The sequence below is a fragment of the Trichogramma pretiosum genome, unplaced genomic scaffold (genome assembly GCF_000599845.2).
Source record: "Trichogramma pretiosum strain Unisexual culture from Peru unplaced genomic scaffold, Tpre_2.0 scaffold4, whole genome shotgun sequence".
In the NCBI taxonomy this organism is placed as follows: domain Eukaryota; kingdom Metazoa; phylum Arthropoda; class Insecta; order Hymenoptera; family Trichogrammatidae; genus Trichogramma; species Trichogramma pretiosum.
In genome coordinates this window covers 462,909-488,370 of record NW_019641688.1, presented here as the reverse complement: position 1 = coordinate 488,370, position 25,462 = coordinate 462,909, and the positions used below count along the sequence as shown (strand labels likewise).

General features: G+C 43.3%; 1 protein-coding gene and 1 non-coding gene across 7 annotated transcripts in view; both read right to left on the bottom strand.

The window, feature by feature from the left end:
• The window catches only part of LOC106656205 (prolyl 4-hydroxylase subunit alpha-1), a 135,774-nt gene that overhangs the window by 92,528 nt on the left and 17,784 nt on the right, over window positions 1–25,462 (bottom strand). Inside the window, exon 1 of one of the 6 annotated variants that reach the window (XM_014376964.2) lies at window positions 13,610–13,629. The exons of the other annotated variants lie outside the window; for them this stretch is intronic. The gene's annotated coding sequence lies outside the window, so the exon portion shown is untranslated. Of the gene's footprint in view, window positions 1–13,609; window positions 13,630–25,462 lie in introns of those variants that run through there. 6 annotated transcript variants of the gene reach the window in all.
• On the bottom strand, window positions 160–232 carry Trnak-cuu. Its single transcript has one exon. It is a non-coding gene; the product is annotated as a tRNA-Lys (tRNA).

Here is a 25,462-nt window from a genome sequence, read left to right as displayed (position 1 = left end):
CAGTACAGCACCGGTCATTTTTTTACTTAACAGGTTCCAGATGCTCTACCGACTGAGCTAGCCGGGCGTATATTTCAATTAACACAGGAACCAAAAACTGAGTTTTTTGAAATTGGAGCGAGTCGTGACTTTCACTTGTCGTTGAATTCCAAAAAAAAACGCCCAACGTGGGGCTCGAACCCACGACCCTGAGATTAAGAGTCTCATGCTCTACCGACTGAGCTAGCCGGGCAATTGGTGAAGATCGATTTTTATCCACAAATCAAAGCTGGAACCCATCAAATGCTCCAAAAATTCTAAATTTATTAATATATTACAAATATATAATAAAATTATATAAGAAAATTATAGAAAGAATATTTGATTACTATTATACCATTGTGCCAGCAGGATGATTTAAGATGAATTACTCCGATCGTCTGAACAAAGTTTATTTATAAAAGTAAAAAAGCAGCATTTCGTTCGTCTACGAGTGTACATCACACCTCGAGCCATTGCAAGTAATATGCATGCCATTTTTATTATCATAAACTTGGCAAAAAGCATACCGTCGTCGCATATCACGCAGGCAGATATCTTGGTTTTTTTCAATCCCAAAGCCGCATAATACTTTGCACTATATCCGCAGCGAGAAAATCCACGCGCACTCGAATACCCTGGAGATCGTCGCGAGAAAGAGCTGGAGCTCGAGAATTTTCCGCAGGCTAAATTTCAATCGACGCATGCCGAGACCGGAAAATAAATTCAACGCGCACGAGTGCGATCGGTACTCTGAATTGATATGAGAGCAATTGCCATATGTACCGAGGAGCAAGAAACGCAGTTCGACTGTAGAGCAAATAGTTGTTCAAAGACAGATTTATTTTTGATTTGCTAAATACTAAGCGAGTGTATTAGTTGTTGTCAAATGTATGATTTTTCATCGTTTTTCTATGTGAAACTTTTTATGGAATATCAAGTGGAAGGAATGGTTCATGAAAAATGATTAAGCAAACGATAGAGCACGATAATAGTATACGAACATGGATTCTTCAGCACCACAGTCTTTCACGTACCGAGAAAAGCTTTGGACGGTGACCTGCTCGCTAACTTCTACTATATATAAATGAGTAGTATGCATGTTTGGTGCTCATGACATTGTAACGTCTTCGAAGCGTCGAGTAAATCGGTGTCTCTAGTCATATTTGTTTGTGAGCTTTTTGATTTCATCAACAGATGGAATATTATAAATTCGCTAGTGGCCAAAACTTTTTGTCGGATATATAATCATTTTCCTCTTCAACCTCTTGCTTTTTCTGTATTAATATTATAATACCTTTATTGATATACATCAACAGGCTGAGTATCGACGCCCGCCCCGCATTCATAATGTTTAAGAATGGCGTGAGCCGTGAACTAGTAGAGCTACATAGACCGTGGCTTGCAGCCTCAATCACCGCACGTTTTCATTCCGCAGCATCGGAAATTAGTCATTCGGCTCCTCCGCAGATATTGAATGTATACGCGGGCGCATAAAGCAGTCGAGAGAACGAGTCGCACGCGCGCGCGCGCGCAGCCGCGTGCCGAGGGTATAAGGAAAAGAAAGAAGAGAACGAGCGCGAGAAAAGAAAACTCATTCGAGCGGGATGAAAAAGTTGGCGAAGAGGAATCTATAAATACCCGGCCTTTGCGAGCTTTTTTGCATATATACGTGCTGTATACACGCAGCGTACTGGAGAGTATATAGATATGCACGACGTGCAGCGAGCAGTGCCGACCCCAAGAGCTATATGTATAACATTCGACTCGTGCACCGGATGCGAAGGTATTATTACAGGTGAGGGCGAAATTAAAAAGCAGATCAAATGCATCGCAATTATATGGTCACGAGCGATCCCTCGCGTATGAATATTACGCTCGAATAACGCCTGGGAGCTCGCGTATTATACTCTTTAATTTATATCGACAAGTTAAGGTGTACGTTGGCACGAGCCGTGAATGAGAAATGAGGGTAGGATTTTTCTATCCTCTTTTTTTCGTAAAATTAATTTAAAGGAATTCGCACGTGCGATGCTAAAACAAACGCCACAGGAGAAGAAAAAAAAAAAGAATCGACGCGCCGGTAGCTTCGTGCGCTGCAGCTACGAGGCTTTGATAGTTTGTTCACGGCCGGTGTGTATGTGCGTGTATGTGTGTGCCATGCGACGCGCGCGCGCGACACGCATAACAAGAAACAAGATTTGCGAGCTCCACCGGGCTCGTCACGTTTGCGCTATCAAATTTTCAAGGCTCTATTACGCGATCAAAATAAAGATGAAAAATCGCCGCCACCGTCGTTGCCACGCTGAACTCGAGCTTGCGTTCTGTGTGTTTGTCGAGCCACGTGCGCGCCTCGAGCGTGAGCTCTTTTTCCCTTACTCCAAAGGGCGATATAAATTTTCTTAAAATCTCGAAAAAAGTTCTCGGGTGTTATTATGCCGTTGATGAAAACGTCTCACGCGCAGCTCGCTCGCTCGCGCCCCGCGAGTTAATTATGCATCGAGAAAGTCACGCAAACAGCATACTTATATATATACACACGAAGCCAAATCAGACTATTATTCAAAATAAATACGGGAAAGGCGCCGCGCGGTTGAAAGAGCTACGAAATTTCCAAGTGCGAAAGAAATTGTGCACTCGCAAAAGCGCAAAAGTATACAGAGGAATAAAAAGCAAGGAGCTCGACGCGTGTATGAGTATACAGAGTATGTATACAGAGAGCGAGAGAGAAAGAGCGAGTGGCGCACGAGGTGAAACAGCAGCAGTAGCAGCAGCGGCAGTGGCAAGCAGCGTGTTGGAGTTGCACGCGAATGGCAAGTTGCCAATGACGCGCATTTGCACTCGCACCCCTCGAATTACCGCCTTTACTTATATATAACGCGCAGGGATTTCTTTTTTTTTCTTTTTCCTTTTTTTGCCTTCATTTTCTTCTTTTTCGAGCGCCCGCGTGCGATTTTTTGATTCTACTTGCGAAGAAGTAGAGAAGAAAAAGAAGCTGCACAAAGAGAAAGAAAGCGAAGTATAGGTAAGAGAAGAAGCGAACGAGAAGAAGCTAAATTAAAAAAGAGGGAAAACCGTGCTGCTATACTAGTGCTGTCGTGCAAATCGTGCAGCGCGCTGGAAATTTCTTCGACACGCGCGCCTGAACGAATTGCTTAACATGTAAAAAAAACAAACATTTCCAGGGTTTTAATTCGAACGTCAGGCCCTCTATCTCGTCGAGATTGCACGATTCGTAATACAGCATATCTCAGAGATTTGTCCAGCCGAGTATGTATGCGTACGCCGCCATACATAATGTAATAATGTGCAGAATGTGTGCTCGGCAGGAATCGAGCGCGTGTGAAATCGGTCACACGTTTCCAGCCCCGTAAGCATTTTCGTCGAATTATCAACTCTAAACGTACGCAAGCTATATACAAGCACGTGCGCGTCGCTCGCTTTACTCCCTTGACCTGCTGCTGCCGCTGCTGCTCCTCCTCCTACTCCTCCCATAGTCCTCCGTATATGCACAACTCCGCGTCCTCTCTTCTCTTCTCTCTCGCTCGCATACAGAAACTTTGGTCAAACAAATCGGCCAGCAGCTCGAGCGCCGCCGTCGCCGCAGCCGCCCTATAGCCCTATGTGCACCGCCGGATGCTTTCAGCTGTAACAACAAACAAAGCGATTTATGCAAAGGATACGCCTGCTGCCGCTACCGCTGTGCGCTCTATAACACATGCATCGGTGGCCAAGCCGACGGTATACATAGCGCGTATATGTGTGCATTGCTCTCGAACAACGAGCGCGCCCGAAAGACGAGCGCGAGAAACAGCGGCTTGCATTACTCGGCGCGCGCCTCTGATCCCCTCCCCTTCCCCCCTTCCGCGGAGCAAGTAGTGCATAATCGGGTGTACACACACGTATACACGTGGGTGTGAGTGTGTGAGCTGTTGAACTCGACGATATGCGTTATACGTACACAGACGTATACGGCTCTGCCTCATATTCGTGAGCTTTAACCATTTGCAAGCTCGGACACACTACTACTCGCCGACGTTGCACGATCAAAATTCAGCTCGGGGAATTTCGGGAGGCAGCGAGCGAGTGAGAGAGAGAGGGAGAGGGAGGAGGCCTTTCTTGCCTGGACGCGAGAATTATGGAAATTTCGGGCTTCCGCAGCTCATCCAAGCCCAGCATCCGCACTACCTATCTCTCTCGCTTTCTCTCTCTCTCCCTTTCGCTCTTTGCGCTGCTACTGCTGTATATAAGGCCTACATACGATCGTGCGCGCCCTAAACCTGACGTTTACCTTCGATGCGCGCCCCGCGGTATATATGTCATACAGCAGCAGCAGCAACGAGTAATTTGTTGGAATTTCTGTAAACGTGCTCGATGCAGCATAATCCTGCAGGCTAGGCTCCATACACTCCACCTGTGCTCGCGTCGGAATTTCTCTATCCTTGAAGCACGTAGAGGCGATCTACGCTTTTACATGCATATTCGATCGAAGGCGCGCCTGGCTGACTATTTTTGGCTGTACTCTTTTCTTTTAAAGGCTTTACATACCCCTTAAAATCAAAATTTCTTGAATTCATTAAAAAAAAATTTTTTTATAAAATTAAAACAAAAAAATCGAAGTAAATAAATAACTTTATTTAAAAATATGTATTTATTTGAATGATATGTAAAATATGCAACATTAATCAATGACATAAGACATTAAAAAATACTAGAAATGTGCTAATCGACATCACGAGTTTTGACTTGAAGCTGCCGAGCAAATGCGCCGTAAATCTTGGTTCAATAGTTGTTCGATGATCATTTCACAGCAAAGTATCGGCAACCGATAACGTGTCAGCTCCAAAAAAGCATCCAGTGCCCAGCGCCGGAAAAATCCTCTCGATACTTTCTCGCACAGATAATCAGCCAAAGCCTCGACTTGCGATTCAGAGAAACCCCAATACTCAGACGTATTTGTAGCAAAATGGTAGTAGTCCGCAAGCGCGATTTGTTTCGCCGCCTCGTGGGCTTTTAATTGGGTCAGGTCGTATAGCGACAACAAACTCGGATTCATGATTATTTTTTTCGCTTTACTCTCAATCTCTTCACCGTCATACCAACATTCGACATCATTCGATGACTTATCGTACAAATCGTACTTGGCGAAAAGTGTCATAATCTTCAGGGCGTCGCTTCGGTTCAAGTTGTATCCTCCTTTCTCAAGATTTTCGACGACGATCATCGCGCGAGATGCTAGATCCAATTTACCATTTAACGGATGTTCATCCAACACATCTTTCACCATCTCGTCATCGTCATTTAAAATTGGGAAAACAAATCTTGACAGATCAGCGCCACGTTTCAAGACCAAGTTGACAGCATTAAGCAAAAGGTTCGCCACGGCCCATTGCAGCGGTGTCCTACCCAATTTGTCAAGGGCATCGACTTGCACTGCTTGATGATTTTCGTCGCAAATATTGAAGAACATCTCCGCCAAGTCATCATCATAGCCATAAGCGTCGTTCATGCAAATCAAGTGCAATGATGTAAATCCTTCTTCATTGGCTAAATTTGGATCTGCGCCTCTTCTCAAAAGAAATTCGACCACGCCATCGTTGGCGCTGATCATAGCGGCTACGTGCAATGGTGTATTACCCGAATTGTCGCGAGCATCGATCTGTAGGGTTTGATGATTGGCCTCGCTGATCTCGAATAACATGTTAGCCAAGCCGTCTTTGTCGAAACACAAGCTTATACCGTGCAGAGGAGTAAATCCTCTCGCATTGGTAGAATTCAGATCCGCGCCATTTTCTAGCAGCATTCGGCAAATCTTGTTTGTATTATGGTAATAAGATCCTGACAGAGCCAAGTGCAGCGGCGAATCACCTGTTTCTTCCACGTGGCAATTGGGATCCGCCCCGTTCTCGAGAAATTTTTCGATGGCGTCGTCACAGCCACAGCTGCAGGCCACGTGAAAATGCGTACGGCCGGACTCGTCGATGTAGTTCAAATCGAACCTGTCGTATATTTCAAAAAGATTAGGTACGACTCTGGCGCTAGGGAATTTCGCACGATGCACTGCAGTGGTGCGACGCAACATAGGCTTGCCGTCTTTGTCGACTTTGGGCTCGTCCTTGTAGCCGGTTGCGATCACAAAGTCGACGAATGGTTTTGGATTAATTCCCTTGTCATTGCAATTGTTCACACACTCCGTGAGAAGCCAATCGATGGCTTCGGGCCGAAAAATGTCTCGGAGATTTGGAAGTTGGCCCTGATAATTTCTGATGAAGGGATAAAGTTGACGAAGAAATTCGTGATTCTTTTCTTCGATCTCCAAATTATTGACCTTTTCATGTTCACTCCTCAATTTGTTCAAACAGTCATGGTCATCTTGAGCCATTTTTCTACACACACACACACAAACACAGTCGTTTATAGTAGAAAATATCTTTCACTTTTTTCGAGAGAATCACACACTGTGACGCTCGATACAATCTTCCTTTGTTGTTTAAGCTCCGGCGTCGTAACGTGTACTGAGAAAGATGGACGCGCGGGATCTCTGCTGTCGAGTATGGGACTGAGCAGCTCGCACGAACACGCACAGCACAAGCTAGACAAGTGAGCGCGACAAAGACAGAGTTACACCGTACACGACACTACGTGAGCCCCGAGCAGTAGCCGGCACGTCGTGCGTCGGCCAGTCAGAGAGAGAGTCATTGACTCGACTATCGACGCCAATTCTCTCTGTTTACGTTTTCTGCTGGGCAACGAATCTTTTTACACATAGTGTACTTTTCCAAAGCGAATCGCGGAATATGCGCGACATTTTTTCTTCTCACAATTATAATGCTGCATAAACTCATGTATAGATTTATCTCTTACTCGACTCTTGATACCTCGTGAATTGCATACTTAAACACCATAACGATTCCTTGGCCTCTTTTTCATCTTTCGAATTTTAAGCTTCTATTTGCGTGTATAATACGAGCCACCGCGCACGCACGAAAGCATAACTCTATACATAATGCAAGTACAGTCAAATAAGGGGCGCAAGCTCGCGGATCTGTTCTTTCTTTTTCCAACGTCGAGCTGAGCACTGTGAAAGCTGCTGCTGCAGCCGTATGAGAAGAGAGCGTCAAATTACTTCCACTTTATGGTCTCGCGAAAGTCGAATAATGGCTTTTACCCGAAAGTATGCATTAGAGAGAGAGAGAGAGAGAGAGAGAGAGAGAGGAATAGGCCTCGTATCTCGCGCGCCTCGTATTCGTTTGTATACAGCACAAGCAAATAAACCAGGATAGTATAACCGAGGCAGTAGTGCACCGATCAATCCTTCGCTTTTGCGCGGCGGCAAGCTTTTGCTTCTTCGCGTGTACGTATGTATGTAATGCTATGTACGTTCGTATGCGCGTTGGCGAACGAATCGAGGGTAGGGGTATAAAAGGGGGTGGTAGCAGGCGGTTTACACGGTCGCCTCGGAGCTCGAGCTGCATGCACGAGTATACGCGATAATCTCTTACAATGGAAATTAGTCGTAATTACATGCCTGCGAGCAGATTCATAGATTATTCGCTCGTTGTCAATTACGAGCGCGCGCGCGCCGAACGATCTGTTTCGTCGTGCTTCTGCCGCTAATAGTTTATACATGCATCGAGGTACGTACAGTCTGCACTGGGCGCCTATTCGTACCGAGCTCGTTTGCAGTTGGATTTTTTCACTTAACGAATTTACGCTCGCGCATTTATACCCAAAAATATAATTCAACTTTCAGCTATGCGTTATACATGTGCGAGTGCATAATCTCTCTCTCGGCTTGCGATATACGCATACATAATACTTTTCATGCGTACGCTTGTATTATGCGAGGCAGCGCTGCGCGGCGGTGTACAGTAGGAAAGAGAATAAAGCATGGCAGGATACTAGTACACAGCTATATGCAGGGGTCGTCGGGGAGCAGAGCGACGACAAAAAAAAAAGAAAAACAATTAAATAAAAAAATTAGAGAGCCACGAAGTGTAACCATGTTATATACTCATTATGCATTATATAAGACGAAAATCCCTTTTGCGCACACGCACATGCACACACACGCGGTGGAGAAGCCGGGGAATAGCAGCAATGGCGACGGCAACGACGACGACAACAAATCCACGGGCGGACGAGCTGCTGGGGAAAAACTAAAAACAAAGCTCCGGCACGCGGAGTAAAATTAAATATTTCATCTTTCCGAGCACGCACATACAGCAGTGTGTGCGTATGTGTGTGGCTGCTGCATCCTACTCTCACTCGCACTTCAAATCCCCTAGGTCTTAAATGGAGAAAGGAACGAGATAGAGAGAGAGAGAGAGAGAGAGAGACAGAATAAAAAAGGAACTGCGCTGTTCAGTGTATATACGTGTGCCCACGTCGTCCTCTCTCTCTCTTTCTCTCTCGGCGTCGCTTTTCCACCAGTCTAAATACCAGCCCGACGTGCAATACCCGCGGCGGTGGCTCTCTCTCTCTCTCTGCCCTTTTAATCTCGCGCCATACACGCATGCACACCTGCAACTTTTCCTCTGCGCGCGCGTAATGCACAACTTGCTGTGTATAGTATATTCATGTATACAGCTCAATATAGATATGTCTGCTCTTTTAATTTAAACATATATACAGACGAAGACAGAAAAGAAAGAGAGAGAGACTGTAATGAGCAGTTTTGCAGAGTGCACGCTATTTTGGAAAAATGCATTCGCAGGCTTCGTAGATGTATAGCAGTTTTATATATATTAAGAACTCGAGAATCTCTTCTGCTCCGTGGAAATTTTTTTAATAGGTTTAGCTTTCGACGCATAATTGAATGAAGAGAGGGACAGAATCTCTCGTGGAGTTTCCAGCTCGAATCAAATGCCAAGGAGAGCTGAGACGATTTTTTCGAAATAATTTAAAAATAAAAGGCCAGATGAAAATGATATTAAAAGTTTTTCGAAAACGTACGCGTGATAGCTGTAATCGGCAACGTTGTTAATTAAAATGCTCGAGTCGAGCTGCTCTTCGAGAGACTCGGTAATGATCATTCGAAGGAGGGAGGGAGGGTAGGGGGGCTAACTAATTAAAGGCTTGAAAGGCTCGCGCACTACGTTGTCGGAATACGTCAGACAAAAACATTAAAGCATTCGGCTATGTGCGTACACGCGCGCTTGCACACATACTTACGAGTGCATATATACGGACTGCATGTATATTGGTGCCGTACCGAAAACGTCCTCCCCCGAACGCGTTTAAGTACACTTAACTCGAATTTCCCAAATTCGCGCAGCACAACACCAAAGTTTATAAACTGCATGGATACTCGGGTTACTGGGGCTGCTCTGCACTTTCGTATATTATAGAGCGCGCGCGCGCACACACACACACACACAGAGGAGCGAGTATAGGTAGGTAGAGACGCGAAACGCTTTCTGTTTTCAATTAAACGAACACGTGTCAATGCAAGCCGGCGAGCGAGCCAGCCAGCCAGCCAGCGTATATGCTGCAGTGCAGTTCTATACAGCAGCAGCGATTTAATATGCCACGCTACAGCCACCGCCTTGCTATAGTCCGCGCGAATCCGCGGCAGCGCGTACCTTTCCGTTCATTGTCGGCCGGCTTATTGCTTCTGCTGCTGCTGCTGCTGCTGCTGTTGTTACTGCAACGGGGGACACGCGAGCAGCCAAAAAGAACACGCTTATTTCCACTGATTTTCTATAAATAAATATTAAAACAGCGCTGTAAAAACGGCTACAGAAGTGCAACTCGCTGCGACGTTTGTATCGAATGCGGTGCTGGGGAGTATTAAAGCGCTATACGTTTCGTATTTTATATTTAAGTGGCACATATATAGGGGACAGGAGGCTGCGGTCAAACCGGCTGGAACAAATCACGCCACTAACTCGATACACGCGTTTAATATCTGCGCGTACGTATAAGTGCGTGTAAATAACGAAGCTGCAATTAATTTCGTTATAAACAAATTGCCGAGCAATTTTATATTGGTATTCGTATTCTGCTGCCTATGGGCCTCTTGCTCGACTTTCAATAATCTTCTGGAGCAGTGCTCCGAACGTATGAAAGGATTCCGAGTGCGGCACACCGGTCTAACGACTTTTTTATTGTTTTTTTTCATATCATTCAAATGTAATATATATTTGTATCGGAAAGCGTGCAAAAGTGTTCATTAAAACGCGGATATATATATGTACGTGCTACGCACTTGACGGTCCTCTTTTCGCGGCGTAGCCCTTCAAACATTGATTAGTCCATTGGAATTTGATTTGACCCACATTCGAACCATATAGAATATGTCTGACAGCCGCGTACGGCAATTTTCATTCGATCCCGAATGCCGCGCACCCCCAAAGTGTACCAGAGTTAGGCGTTTTTTACAATTATACCCAGCCAGGCGCGTACACTCGGCGAAAAATCAATTTATCTCTCGGCATACCTATATGCGTTATCCTCGACACGAGTTTTCATACAGTTTTCGGCGTTACACGTTCAAGTCCAACTGCACCGGCAGTGGAGTTACATGGTCTCGCGTGCGAAGTAACTTGGGTGAAATGTACCTCGTCTCTCTATAGCGCGTGCGAGCAGCTGGTTGACTTACAAGCCACTTAATTACGCGAAAACTGTTTGTAATGTCTTTGCCCAAGTTCGTGCGCGCCGTTACATCAAATTACACCGACGTGACGCGCCCGACACTACCTATATCCTATATGCATTCGCCTTATACGTTCTCCTGCGGTAGAGGATCGCTTATATATCTCAGCTAAATCTACTGCCACGAACTGGTATAATTATCCAGCGTAAAATACGGGCGTTCGGCGATCAAACGATCGTCTCTACTACAGTATGCACACATAACAGATATATTCGGTGATTCGATGAAGAAGATAAAAGTTGATCATGAATCACTCGAGTTATGGATAAACCATCACCTTTAGAAGATAAAAATATATTCTCACAACCAGGCTTTAATATTATTTATTTTTCCTCTCTTAAAATAATGATGACCCTAAAAGTGAAGCCAATCTATTCGGCCTCTGATTGGTCGACTGACTTTTGACTCGAGTCGAAACGTAATAAAGTGACATCTACGGTCAAAATAGCAACTTTTTCGAAACTGACTGAAAGATGTACGCGCGCGAAGTGCGCCTGAAAGTCACTAGTTATATTAAATTGTATATTTAGACTCAAACCTAATGTAATAATCTACACATAAAAGTACTCTTTATAGGGTAGATTCCTTCCCGCGCTATGGTTATGAGCTTTTTGATTCCATCAATCATCTGCGGGGATGGCGCCGTAGACCAGGCGCAGTTCTCTGCCTCAACTGACGGTGCCTGATTCGAGTTCAGAAATGCGGCGGCGCTCCTTTTCCATCATGGGCGCGAGAGTGTGGAACGAGCTGCCGCTGGCGGTTCGCAATGCCGACTCGGTACCACAATTTCGCCGCCGATTGCGTGCCTACCTCGCGAGCTGCCACTAATAATCCAAATTATGAAATAAATGTTCGTTGTCGTGCGATTTTAGATTTTAGATTTTAGATTTAAGTTTAATTTTCAATCGCGGAACCTCATATTGACTTTGATCTCTGCTATTTGATCTTTCTTATAATGCTCTGTTTTTGTCTTGTTTTTACCTTTTTTCTGCTATTGTAACTACATAAGTAATACCTACCCATGTAAAACCTCTGTAATAATCTTTCGTTTCTGTTCACTATCTCTATGAGATGAACTATAATAAACTAACAATCAATCAATCAAAATCAATAGATGGAGCATTTCAAACTTGCAAGTAACAATAAAAATTTTAGGATATAAGGTGATGCTTGTGCTAAAGCTTACGCTCAGTTATTTGAACAAACTAGTCTGCTTAAAAAATATCTCGTAAGAACTTTCACATCAAAAAATCCAAAAGTGAAATTCTCATAATTTCCCAAATGGCAAGCGTTACAAATTGACAGCAGCCCCTTTGCAGCGTCGTATACCACACATGTACACTCGCACACTCGCACACGCGCAGACTACCATCCACTTGCGCGTTTGTAGCATCGGAGCGTGTAGGAGTCGTAATTGAAAAAGCATCGTGCAGGCAGCAACAGCGGCGGCGGCAGCAGCATCAGCCTGTCAACCAGCTATACTCGCGCGCCCCTTTTTCGTATCAACTGTCAAATTCCGCGCGCTCGCACGGATCGCCTGGCTTTGGCCCGATGCACAACAGAGAATATGTATTAAGCCGACAATGCTACACACATACACACACACTGGTGCATAGACGGTGTACGACTGGTGGTGCATAATATATACATAGAAAACGTAAAAGGGGTTGATGATGACTGTTTCTCTCTTTCTCTCTCGTCTCTGTGCTTTGCTACCACCGTCGGCGGATTGCTTTGAGCGTCATGAGCATAGGCTACTGCGCCGAGCAGCAGCTTGTTATTTCGCTACAAACAAACTCGAATTAACCGAAAGAATGATGAAGCGCGGGAATTTTCAACTGGAATTTGATTATTGCCGATCGTGCGCGTGCGTATAAAGGCAATCCCTGATACGGGATACACACACACACTCGATTGACGCGGCTTTTTTGCAATACGCGACACTACTGTATATAAAACGCCGTGACACGCATGTGCGACTCGAGCTCGAGAGTGATTGATATGTGCCGCGACATTGCGCGCGGCATGTGCCAGCGACAGATCCATTTGCCCCCCTTCCCGTACCCTTATCGCTCCAAGTCAGTTTTTGGCTTTTCGAATTTTCCTGCGCCGCGCGGCAATATAGCTTTTTCCCGTGTAAGCTGTAAAATGTGTAAGCTGTGTGTGTATACGATCGCTTCCAAAAATTTCGCGCAAAAATATGAGAAATAATTCCAACTAATTACGCTGTACTTTACCATGCTATATTGGAATTGCGTCGCACGCTCGGTCGTGGCTCGAGAATGCGATTTATATCACTTTTTAAAATCGTTTATCATTATCGGTCCTTCGCGCCACGATAAAGTATATTTACCGAAGTTTCCACAGACGATTAACAACGTCGCGTCGACGCACGCTTTCGCATGATCCGGCGATTTACGCGAAATGCAAACACGAGTATGTAAATGATAATGATTAAAACAAATTATTCGATCAAGTACACCCTCTCCCTCGAGTGCGCCCTCAGAAGCTATGTGTATTTTGACACGAATTACGCGCGAGGGGGTGGGCCGAAATCTTTTTAGCTGGATTAAACAAAACTTTCATTGGTATATATATTCGGGGGAATTCAATTTGACTGAACACATGTCCTACACCACCGAGCCGAGTAATTGACTTTATAAACGCGAACGAGATTCATCTGTGTGTGTGTGTGTTAACGCATAGAAGCGGGACGACGGGGCGGGGGCGTTAATGGGATTAATGACGAAAATCGTGTGTAGAGCGCGCGCGAGCGCATTAATCGTGTTTTCGCGAATTATACGTATATATAACGTATTCGACGAGAAGAGCAGCAAGAAGAGCTCGCTACTGCTGCTGTGTCGTGCACTTACTTGTGCCGCGGCGCATCGATTAGATTTGAACAATTTAATCCTTATAGTTTTTAGCACTTACTGCCTTGCGCGCGAAGTAGAGAAGAAGTACAAAACAACACACCAAGTTGATTTAGCTTACCTGAAACAAAAGAAAAGTCATAGGATTAGAGTAAGTTTCTGGCAATGGGGTGCTAATTTTAAATGGACGCGCTAACGATATAGAATTGTTCGTGCGTCGGGCAAATAAAGTCCGGCTTTTACCACGCTGCACCGCGCGCGTGCATTCTATATATTGTATATATACGAACACTCGCGCGCGTTAATAAATTCATTGAAGCAAATTCGAGTTCATCAAACAAATACTAAACTCGATTAAATGAGCTCGACTCACAAAACTTGGATGTATCTTTTGCAGAGACTTTAAGTAACTATCAGAGCAAAATTAGTTATATATTATTCAATGATAGATGCGCGTTGAAACTGTCGAGTTCACTGTTATTTTCTTTTTTTTTTCTTTAATTTCATTTTTAAATGCTCGCGTGAGTTCGTATAAATTCGTTCGAAGCATCGAGTCGCAAATAAGAATAATAACAGTAACAATAACAATGCTAATTCATTCGAGCCTTCTGCGCACGCTTTATAATACGTAACAAGTATTGAAGCTGCGAATACATAATATTCATCCGGCCGATTGTTGTTTCAGCTTCTCTCTTTCTCTCTCTCTCTCTCGCGAGCGCGCGAGTAATGCGCATTATTAAAACTGACTAAAATGAATGAGAGCAATTTATTACAAGCACTGCACGCAGGCACCGGGCGAAAAGGCGAACTGCCCTGCGTGCTGCTGCTGTTGCTGCTGCTGCTGCACCATGCACACTGCACTATGTAAGCCCTGCCGCGCCACACCCCCGCTCTCTCTCTCTTTCGCGTATATTATACATTCAGCGGGTATTTTTCGTAATACTCCTCATTATAATCAACTTTCATTAAATGTCTCGCGTACGCTGCTGCGTCGCGGAATTTTCCATGGAGGTGGCGAGACGAGCGAAATATCTGCGGGGCTTGGCAAGCGCAAAAAAGAAAGAAGAAAGTAGAGGAAAAAAAATATTATCACGGTGACAGGTATTCACAGGCGCAGAGAGAGTGTAATATGCAGCAATTTTCTTAGCAGCTGTATTGAAAATTAACGAGATGCCATATTCCTTGACGTAGATTCTGGTCTAACGACATTTTTAGAGGCCCGGACGTAATCAGCTGATATTTATAAATATTCACAAGTTTTTTTCGATGACACCTTTCTAGCAACTCCAAAGATACAAGTATCATGCACATTTGAGTTTAGAGAAAACGAAGAAAAAAGGACTTTGTTCTAGCTAACTGGCGGAACGCACGAGAGGGTAGGCGTGCAGAGTTACACGCGCTCGCCTACGGTCAGTTTTTGCTGCTGCCGAAACGTTTTTTGCGAGCGTATAACTCGAGCCATTTGATTCACGGGGAAAGGACAAATTTTCCACGCGGCTTTCCGTATGTGGCGGGCACATACACACACACACACACACGCACACATCGTGTGATAAACGAGCCGTCGAAAAGCGTCGTCGTAATCCGCATGCAAACGCGCACGCCTCGGGGCACTTTTACGTTTTACTACTGCAATTTTATCGTTCACGAGCTGCTGCTGTTGCTGCTCCGTCGAAGAAGACATAGATGGAGAGAGAGAGAGAGAGGATAGGAGCTAGGCGCGTGGGCTATGTGGCATCGGCAAACAGCTCGAGCTTATATATACCTTCTTCGTCGTCGTGTGTGTACACGCGTACATATACGCAAGGTGGAAAAGCGCAAGATGGAATTGGAGGTACGGTAACAACTTCAAAAAGCTCGTGCCTCTCTCTCCCTCTCTTTCTCCGTCTCCTATCCATCTGCAGCTGCTCGGAAAAGCTCGACGACGAAAAGCTCGAGTGCGCCGGTAATCGCGTCGCGCGTATATACGTACACGTCTTGGATGCACGACTGGAGCTTTGGCGAAAAGCAGGTCGACGATAAATATGTCGAAATGAAAGGAGGCAAAGGCTGCGGCGCAGCGTCGAGCCAGCGGAAAATAAGCGCTCGAGACCTGCGGCGCGTAAGATCGAAATGCGATGACGAGCGCGCGACAAACTGATTTACACGAACGGTCGCGCACATCGGACTTTTTCCGTACGCAATCGCGAGTTTCAATGTACACATATTGTAGTTAGATCGGTATTGTGACGAACGTGAAGTATCGTAAACCGAGAGAATTATTATAAGAAAGTTTTAAATAAAAAGTAATAAAAATTTTTATCTTCGATATCACTCGTTTTACGAAGTGAAACTATGATAAGACATGTATAGCGCTCAGTTATGATTTTTTGATAGTTTATAGAAATAGTCTCAGTAATCAGAACAGAGTTGAGAAATCACTCAACTTCTTCTTCTTGTATTTCAAAAAATATCTTACGAGTTCCACTGAAAATTCTTGTACGTCATCTATCGGCGATTTATCCATCTAAATGATATAACGATCGTTTTGTGCCTTAAATAATAATTTTTGGCACAAGGACATTTTTTTCGAGTCGGTTTATCAGTTACTATAGAACATAGTAATTTTTTATTATATCCTTCAAAATTTTTTTCAATGTAAATAAAAAATATATCACGCGTATGCTCATAGTAAGGCAGTACTGAATTCTGTGCTTAAACAGGTTCGAGGGCTTAGAGTTTGTGTGCTAATACTGCGCGCTTGGCTGTCTAAAGCACCACTACCCAAGCAAATCTCATCTGTAAATGGGACCGAATGCGTGAGAAGGAATATATCTATACTTGTTATATGTTATACGCTTTACAATGGTCGAGCGGCTCCGGCCACCACTAACGGGGGCTCCAACGGCTTGGAAATATTTAGCCCCGCGCGCCGAGCTGCTGCGGCCATTCAAGAGAGCCTATGTGCATATATACGTGTACGCACGCACGCGAGCTTTTGTGCTAAAACGATATACGGTCACTTTGCGCCGAACCAACAGCCGTCCCGTCGTATGTATATACCGGCGAAGGCCGCCGCCGGGCGCAAGGAATTCACACTAAATTGCTTCATATTCTGTGGCCCGGCTACACTGCCGCCGCCGCCGCCGCTGCTGCTTCTACTGCGCCTGAATTTAAAGGCCAAGAAAATTTAACCCCTTGCGAAATATGGAGCCTCGCCGCGCCGTGTATAGCACTTTTGCATTCGACGCGCTCGAACGCCGATCCCCGAATATAATAGGAAGCAATTGCTATACTAGGCGCATTCACGACGCCGTGTGCGGAATACTTTGAAAGAGTCACTAAAGATAATTGAATAATCGATAATACCTCGGGTGCGTACGTTTCTGCCGTCGTGTTGTACATTAAATAAACGAGAGCGAGAGAGAGGCAGATTTTGCGACCCTCGCGGCCGAGCTTTTTGATACTTTGAATTTTGCGCGTGTATACCATGCGTGTGCAGACGCGAACGGCCCCCGGAACTTATGGAAAATATGGAAAAGCCTCGCGCGTACTGCAGTACACTGCGGCGATTACTTACCAATGAAGCGAGTGCACACGTCCATTACCGTTCGCCATCTGATATTTATTTCGCGATTTCGACGTTCCAGACGCATACACACATACCTACATGTACTTCGGGGCCTTTAATGGTACGATATATGTTTCTGTGCGTGCGTGTATGCGTGACGTACGCGATCGAGCGCGCGCGCGGCCACCCTCGATCCCAATCGAGCGTTTAATTTTTACTCGACCAGCTTTAATATATACTAAACGTTTCAGCTGAACAAATACGTGCGCGCAGCGCGTTTAATCCTCTCTCTCTCTCTCTAGAGGCAGTAGCTGTAGTACTCTCTCGCGCGCGCGCTTTTGTCTCGCTCTCTCGAACGTACAGTAAAATTTTATCGTCCGACGAATTGAGCAAAACGATCCGTATTGCCGCTTGATTACCGACTGCTCTCGCTCGCTTTTTCTTTTTAGCCGCGCCGAATGCTTTCGATGCGCGCGGGCGCGCGCGATTGCTGCTGCGCATTATAAGCCTCTGCGTAAAAATTTTTTCACGATCGCGCTGCTGCTGCTGCTGCTCGTTTGAGCGAGCGATTGATTCGATCAGAGCTGGTGTAGCAGGCATCGAAGCTTATACACCGCTCTCTTCGTTAGATTTTTTTTTGTTTGGTTGCCTCGTCGTTGCAATCGAATACGACAAACGAAACAGATCCTCGGATGCACCATACCCTCCCCACAAAAAAATGGCTCGTGTCTGGCATCGCTCGCGTATGCTCGGTGTACGCGGATATGTATATATTTTTTTGTGAGTGCTTCGGCTAACGAGCCTCGGCCGAGGGGAACAATCGAACGGACAAAAGCTCACGTGCATTTATGTATAAGCGGAATATCCATTTAAAAAACTGTTGAACGCTGAAAGAGAGAAAAAGTATACGTGAAAAACACAGCACAGACGCATACATATAACGCATACGAAAAATGCATACATTCATGCAAGTTGAGAATGCTATATGCAAAAGCTTGTGCAGTGGAGCTATAAAAGCACAACGTGGTGTAAGAAGTACGGATATTTCCCGAAGATCACTTCACAGATCCGAGAAAGTTTGGGGAGCATAGTTTATATGAAGATGATTTAAAGACCAGTGGCGGATTAGAAAAAGTGCCGCCTCAAGCAAATTATTATTTGCCGCATCAATTAGGAGACTATTTTTAAAGGATGTATGTAAAAAACTAAATAAATAATTGTTTAAATTAAATAATTGAATGATTTCCACGCTGGTTTTTTAAATAAAAAATTATTGTTACTATCGATCACGTTTTTCTTGGCAGAAATAATCAGTGTCCGTCCGCAAATGTATCAAAATCTTTTACTAGGGCGTGTTTGGTCAGTTTATGGTCACGTATCATTACCTGATGTTTGTAAAAAACCAGTAGTCAACACAATGCTTGCCCTATTCACAGTTCCAAACCAGACATGAAAAAAATATCAGCTGATCGTTGCATGAGTCAAAAAATACAAGTAGAGAAGCAATTAGCAGTCGTCTGGTTAAAAAGGAAGCACTAACCACGACAATGAACAAAGGCGTAATGATAGTTGATATCGCGAGTTTCAAGTAAAACACAATTATCTTAGCACTGTTTTTATTTAAATTATAGGAGAACTTGTATTTGAACATCTATATAAGTTTCTATATAAATTTACAATTGTCAAGAAAAAAATCAGCGCTTTTCATTATTTCACTGTTGAAATATAAGCTATTTTCTGAAGGACTATTCCAAGCATATGACTGCAATTCGTTCGAGAAATTAGTATAAGCAACAAACTATATTCATGAAAGCTGGATTATCATCTAATGTGAAATTGATACAAATGTGCATATTTTCGATTATAAAAAAGCGTCTTCATTACTTATGTAATCTTGAAAATTCCAAGAAATTTTCAATAAGTAGTTTCTGGGAATTGTATAGACTGTTTCTCGGTGTCAACTTAAACTTGGACTGTCATTTGGGGTTTGAAAAAAACTGATTTACATTCAAATTTTCTCTCACAAAGGTCGCATGCGTCCTTCATTCAACATTTATTGCTGTCCATTCAACTTAACTTTATCCACAAATTTTTACATGGAAATCTTTGCGATCTTTGTGAACTGTTTCTTGATGTCTGAACAACTGACACTTTTGTCCAAATTTCTCCCTGCACTTGTCACGTGCGATCTTTCCGACCCTCGTGTATTGTCTTCCGGTGGAAGAGCAAATGCGGTTTCTGCCCAAATTTCTGCTCGCATTTATCACATGCGTAATCTTTCCGACCTTCGTGTACCGTTTTTAGGTGGTTGAGCAAACTCGATTTTTGTGTAAATTTCTTCTCGCAAATGTCGCACGCGTAATCTTTGCGACTTTCGTGTATTGTCTTCAAATGGGTTCGTAAGTTTGATTTTTCTCCAAATTTCTTCTCACACTTGTCACATGCGTAATCTTTCCGACCTTCATGGACTGTTTTTTTATGATTAAGCAAATTCCTTATGTGTCCATATTTCTTCTCGCATTTATCACATGCGAAATCTTTCCGACCTTCGTGTACCGTTTTTAGGTGGTTGAGCAAACTCGATTTTTGTGTAAATTTCTTCTCACAAATTTCGCACGCGTAATCTTTGCGACTTTCGTGTACTGTCCTCAAATGGGTCAGTAAATTTGATTTTTCTCCAAATTTCTTCTCACACTTGTCACATGCGTAATCTTTCCAACCTTCATGGACTGTTTTTTTATGCTTTCTCAAATTGCTTTGAACTCCAAATTTCTTCTCACATTTGTCACATGAAAAATCTTTGCGACCCTCATGGACTGTCCTTTGGTGCTTCAATAAATCGAATTTACTTCCACATTTCCTCTCGCAATTGTCGCATGCGAAAAGTAAAGCTGATTTTTGTCCAAATTTCTTGTTACACTTGTCCCATACAAAATCTTTCTGACCTTCGTGGACTGTTTTTTGATGGATGAGCAAATGCTCTTTACGTCTAAATGTCTTCTCGCATTTACCGCATGCGTAATCTATGTGATCTTCGTGTACTGTCCTTTGGTGAAACAGCAACTTACTTTTCTGTCCAAATTTACGTTTGCATTTATCGCATTCGAAATCTTTGCTACCGTCATGTACTGTTTTTATGTGCAAGAGCAAACTATGCTTAGTATCAAATCTCTTCGCGCAGATTTCACATAAGTAGTTTTTGAAAACTTCGTGGAATATTTTTTTGTGCTTATGTAAACTTGATTTATTTTCAAATTTTCTCTCACACTTTTCACATGTGAAATCTTTGCGAATTTTGTGTACCAATTTTTGGTGTGTAAATAAGCTCGATTTTTTCACAAATTTCTTTTGGCATCTGTCACATGCAAAATCTTTGCAGCCTTTGTGCACTAATACTTGGTGTCTACTCAAATGATTTAGGAACTCGAATTTCTCTGCACACTTGTCGCATGAGTAATGTTTTTGTTCATTGTGAATTGTGTTTCTATGTGTTATCATGCTTGATTCTAATGTAAATGCCTCTTGACAAATATCACAGATATGTTTTTTATCGCCCGAAATAACAATTTCACTTTTATTCATTTTAGTTTCTAAATTAAATTATGGATCCTTCTATTTATTGCCACGGAAATTGAATGAGTAAAATTTATCTTCTTGTATTATTGATTGTTTCATCGGAAAAGACAACATTCAAACTAATTTGTTTTTATTATAAACATCATCAGTGATTGAGAGACGATTTTGGAATCGTCTAAGATAATATCATTTACAATTAAATTACTGATTTATCTGTTTATTTTCTTTTCAAATTTGAACCAGTTTATATTTTCTATTTTAATTTTAATTTTGCGATGATTTCTTCGAGGAATTTTTCGAGCTTCTAATATACTTCAAACAAACTCTTTATAATACCAAGATAATAGATTCTTATAAAATATATGTACAAAATTATAAAAAAATTTAAAGGACGGATAACCGCCCTTATCCACTGCTAGCTCCACGCCATGTCGTGGTTGTCGAGCTCCATAATCCATCACCGTTCAAAGAATATGACAATAATTTTATACTGGCCATTTTAAATATTGCACCCCCACGTAGGCCGAAGCCGAAAGCACTCATTGACGACCCGTCAGTGTCGCGCAATTGTCGCGATGCTCCAAATTTGATTGCACCAATTTCTGCATGCCCCTTTACCTGTATACACTCCTGACCGGTTTAATAATTGTAGAGCCCGAACAAAAGGCGTGCATCGAATTCTCGAAACACGCGCGAGCACGCGTGACACAATGCTCTCGTGTGTGTGCACCAGTCAAGAGCCAATCACCGAAAAACACCCCGAGTATTTATTTTTAATCCACTCGAGCAGCTCGAATTCGGCAGATAGAATTGAAAAAAGCTCTTTTACGTAGGCGGAAAATGTGAATTCTGCATGGTTTTAATTAGCGATCGCATATATACATGCCAAGCTTCGTAAAGTTCGTATATACTATACGATATGCGAGTCACAAATTTCCGAATTGCTAAGCGCCGCTACGTCGTCGTCGCGGCTAATCACTCGCGATTCTGCTGTGCTCCCCATATATACGCAGCTATTATTATGCGTCCTTTGCTTGGCTCTCGAGTTGCGATCGTTACGAGCATTAGCTTGGCTGGCTGGCTGGCTGGTGCCAAGCGATACTTTATCGTCGCGCGGTGAGTTAAGTGTGTATATGTGTGTGGGCTGCGTGAAGCGTGTGTGGGTTCGGTATACCCTCCTACTCGCTATTAGATGCGATTGTAGAATTAGTCTAGCGGCTTCGAGTCTCCAGCTCTGCTACTGCTGCTGCATTATACGCGGAACTTAATACACGCGCCGAGGCAAGAGCTTTGCGGCTAATATTAACAGCTGATGATGTTATTCCACGAATAAGGCGGGACAATAACCGCGCAAATAATGCGCGGAGCAGTTAGCGGCGCCACAGCAGCAGTGCCAGTAGTTGACTGTGTTCTATCCGTATATGTACGTATGCAAATGGCTCGAGAGCACGCCGCACGATATCTCTGCGCGTATAATATGGTGCTCTCCTCTCGGTCAAATAAGTGACTTTTCCGAGTGGCGCGCGCGTATCGTTTCGGATAAGCAGAATCGCGCGCGTATAATATATGCGCTATATATGTGGAGTAGTGCGAGAGTAAGCGCGCGTCGCTCGCGTTTCCCTCCTTATCTTCGATTAGACACCCCGCTTTACAGGCGATTACGCGCGCGTATCGGGACGCATTGACTGCTAGTCGAGCTGCCTTCTGATGAGCTGATGCTGCTGCTGCTGCTGCTTTAGTCGTGCAACGACGCCGAGATTCTCTGGCCCCATTCGGTGTGTGCATCAGCAAGCGATATGCGCGACATTTAATGCATTTATCCCGATATATGTATACCAACTCGACAGCTCACGCGTGCAAATAGATATAATCGTATAAACATGCTCGTGGGTGATATCTTGCTGATGTATGTTAGTTGTACATTTATACATTTTATTTTAATTATAAAATTTGATCTTTCGTATCTATTGATATATATTGGGATGAAGGTGGAGAGGGAATATATAAACTGGACAGAACACTTGCAGTAGATGGTAGATGCAGCGCTTGTCACTGTCCCAACGAGACTTCTCATTCAAAAAGACTTCTCGTTACGTACTATTTTGCGTGATAATTTCATATACATAACTCTACCGAGCTCTCGGTGCTGTCGTCGTCGTCATCGTCGTTGCCTCTCTTTTTCCATCAATTAGTTTTGATACTAGTGGCACATTCTACCTCGAGTCTCATCTTTTCCCGGAGGGCGTGGAGCTCTTCTTCCGCAGCCCTCCGTTTTTTGTCTGCGAAACAGCGTTCGCCCAGTAGCTGCATGTGCTTTTTCGCTCTCCTGAATGCCTCTCGAAAATGTTTGAACCTCTGCAGGAGGTCACCCACCAGTCTTCGACCTTTCTCTCCTCGACCGGTGACAAAGTCGCGCAGCCATTCCTCCGTATCTGCTTCGATGGCTACAAACCTTGACCTCAGTCCCGTCGACTTGAGGATGCGCTTTATTAGTAGTTTCCACTTGTCATTTGTGCTCTATTCGGCAATTTCTGCCTCGCTGAGGTAGATGAACAAGTCAAAGATGCCGCAGCAGTCGCGTTTTTACTCTTCAATGTCAGAATCGCTCTCCTCATTGTCGTCGCGGGCATCACCTTCGTTTTCATAGTCACCTACTTTTACCGTGTCGCGTTTGCATAATATATTAATAATATCGATAATAATTATTGTCGATACGAATCGGTATGTATACTAATCTGAAATGTTTTTGTCACTTGTGAATTTACAATACTCCATCTGTTAATGGAATCAAGAATTTCATAATCTTATATGACAATTTTTAACACGATAAATCTTGTAATGATAAAAAAAATTCTAGAATCTTAAGTCTTAATTTTTTCTACAAAAATATACATTTTCTATAAAATTAATAAGCAGCTGTGTATGTCAGCCATGAGATATAATATTTCAGCCAAATTTCACCAAAAACCGCTCATAATTATTTTGAAAAATATACATCGTACAATATACTCTGAACACTCGAGCGAAGACCAATCATATAGAGCGAGAAAGACTCTGTCCCTGAAAAGTTTATATTTCTACGATTAACACACTCGCTCATTTTTCACGAACTAGCCCCTCTACCAAACCTCTCATAAGAAGTTTCACATCAAACGAGATAATTTGGATAATGCATGCCACACATAAAACGTAATCAATATTTATAGCTATTAGCGCGCATTTAAATCTGCTGCCATATTGCGGTTAAACCATACTGCTCGTCAGCGGCAATTAATTCGAGACGCGCAGCAACTTTTCGCGGTATGTATATACAGCGACTAATTAAGTAAAAGTAAAGTTTTGATTGCTTTAAAGTTCAGCTGTTTCCGCCATCTATAAAAGCTAAACATGTATTACTTTATATCGTACCTTTACAAATGTATTTAGCCGTGCGATATAAGACGCACAAGCGTAAACCTAGAGAAACTGTGTACGAAGGAGTAGGCCACGTACGAGGATGAATATATTCAGAATATCCTTTCAATCGTGGCGTACAAGACTTCAATAAGACGTTGCAATATTGCGTCGACGACAGCAAGCGAGCAAGTGAATATTTATTCGTTAATTTTCCACGACAGTGCAACTTTTATACTACTTTCGATATATTACTAACCGCAGTAACTTCTCTAGTCGATAGTGGATAGTCGTTAGTCGATAAAACTCAAACATGCTTTTATTGACTGGAAACCGTGCTTTGACTTATACAATTATTTTTACGTTAAGACTTGCAGATTTACAGATGAAGATACTCGCCACCTAGTGGTAAAGATTTAAAGTAGTATTATCGTTTTTTAGTCACTGAAAATTGATGTAATTTTTTCGAAACAATCGTCTTTTTAGGTAATTTAATATGTAACGAGAAAATCCCGAAAAACAAGCCAATTTGGTCATGTATTATAAAACACTTTAAATAGTTTTTTTGTAAAATGTGGTGAAATAAGCATTTAACCAGAGCACTTTAATAAAAATTGAATCGAGTATCAACAAAAAAGCACCTGCAGTAGTAAAAGAACTATACTTGGATCGATTTAAAGACAAATATCGTAGCAAATGGACAAATTCGTCGCCGCGCACCTATATGCACACGCGAGTATAACACACGCTTTCATAAACAATTCACCGCGCATCGCTAATTTCTGCAGGCATCGCGTCGGCCCAGTTTGACGTTCTCGTCGACCGCAGTAGCAGCAGCAGCAGCACAAAGAATTTCCATTGCCGAAAAGCTTTCCATACTCGCACATGCACACATATATCAATGCCTCACGGATGGTAAAATATATAGCTCGAGCATGCGGCTTTTCGTACAAAACGAAAAGTATGCGCAAACCTATCTACTGCTCGCTCTCCTCGCTTTGTTCGCTTTTTTTTATAAGGTATAAAAGTAAAAAAAAAATACTTGCGTTTCGTACTACTAGTGGCGCAACTGTACCACTTCCAATACTACTACTACTACTACTACTACTACTACTACTACTACTACTAGCTGCTATCTAAACGATGTGTCCAGCGAGTGCTGGAGCGAGTGTATGCGGGCGCGACCGCAAAAAAGAGCAAAGCAAAAAAGAGAGGGTATACCCGACAAAGACTCGAGCGAGAGAGAGAATCCGCATGCAGAGAGAGAGAGAGAGAGCGAAAGCTGCCGGACGCAGCGGTGTAGTATAGTAATGCGCAGTCAGTTGAAATTCGCGCCAAAAAGCTCGAGAGCAGCTACTATATCCGTGCGGCGTGCAGGCAGCTTTGCACGGCGCC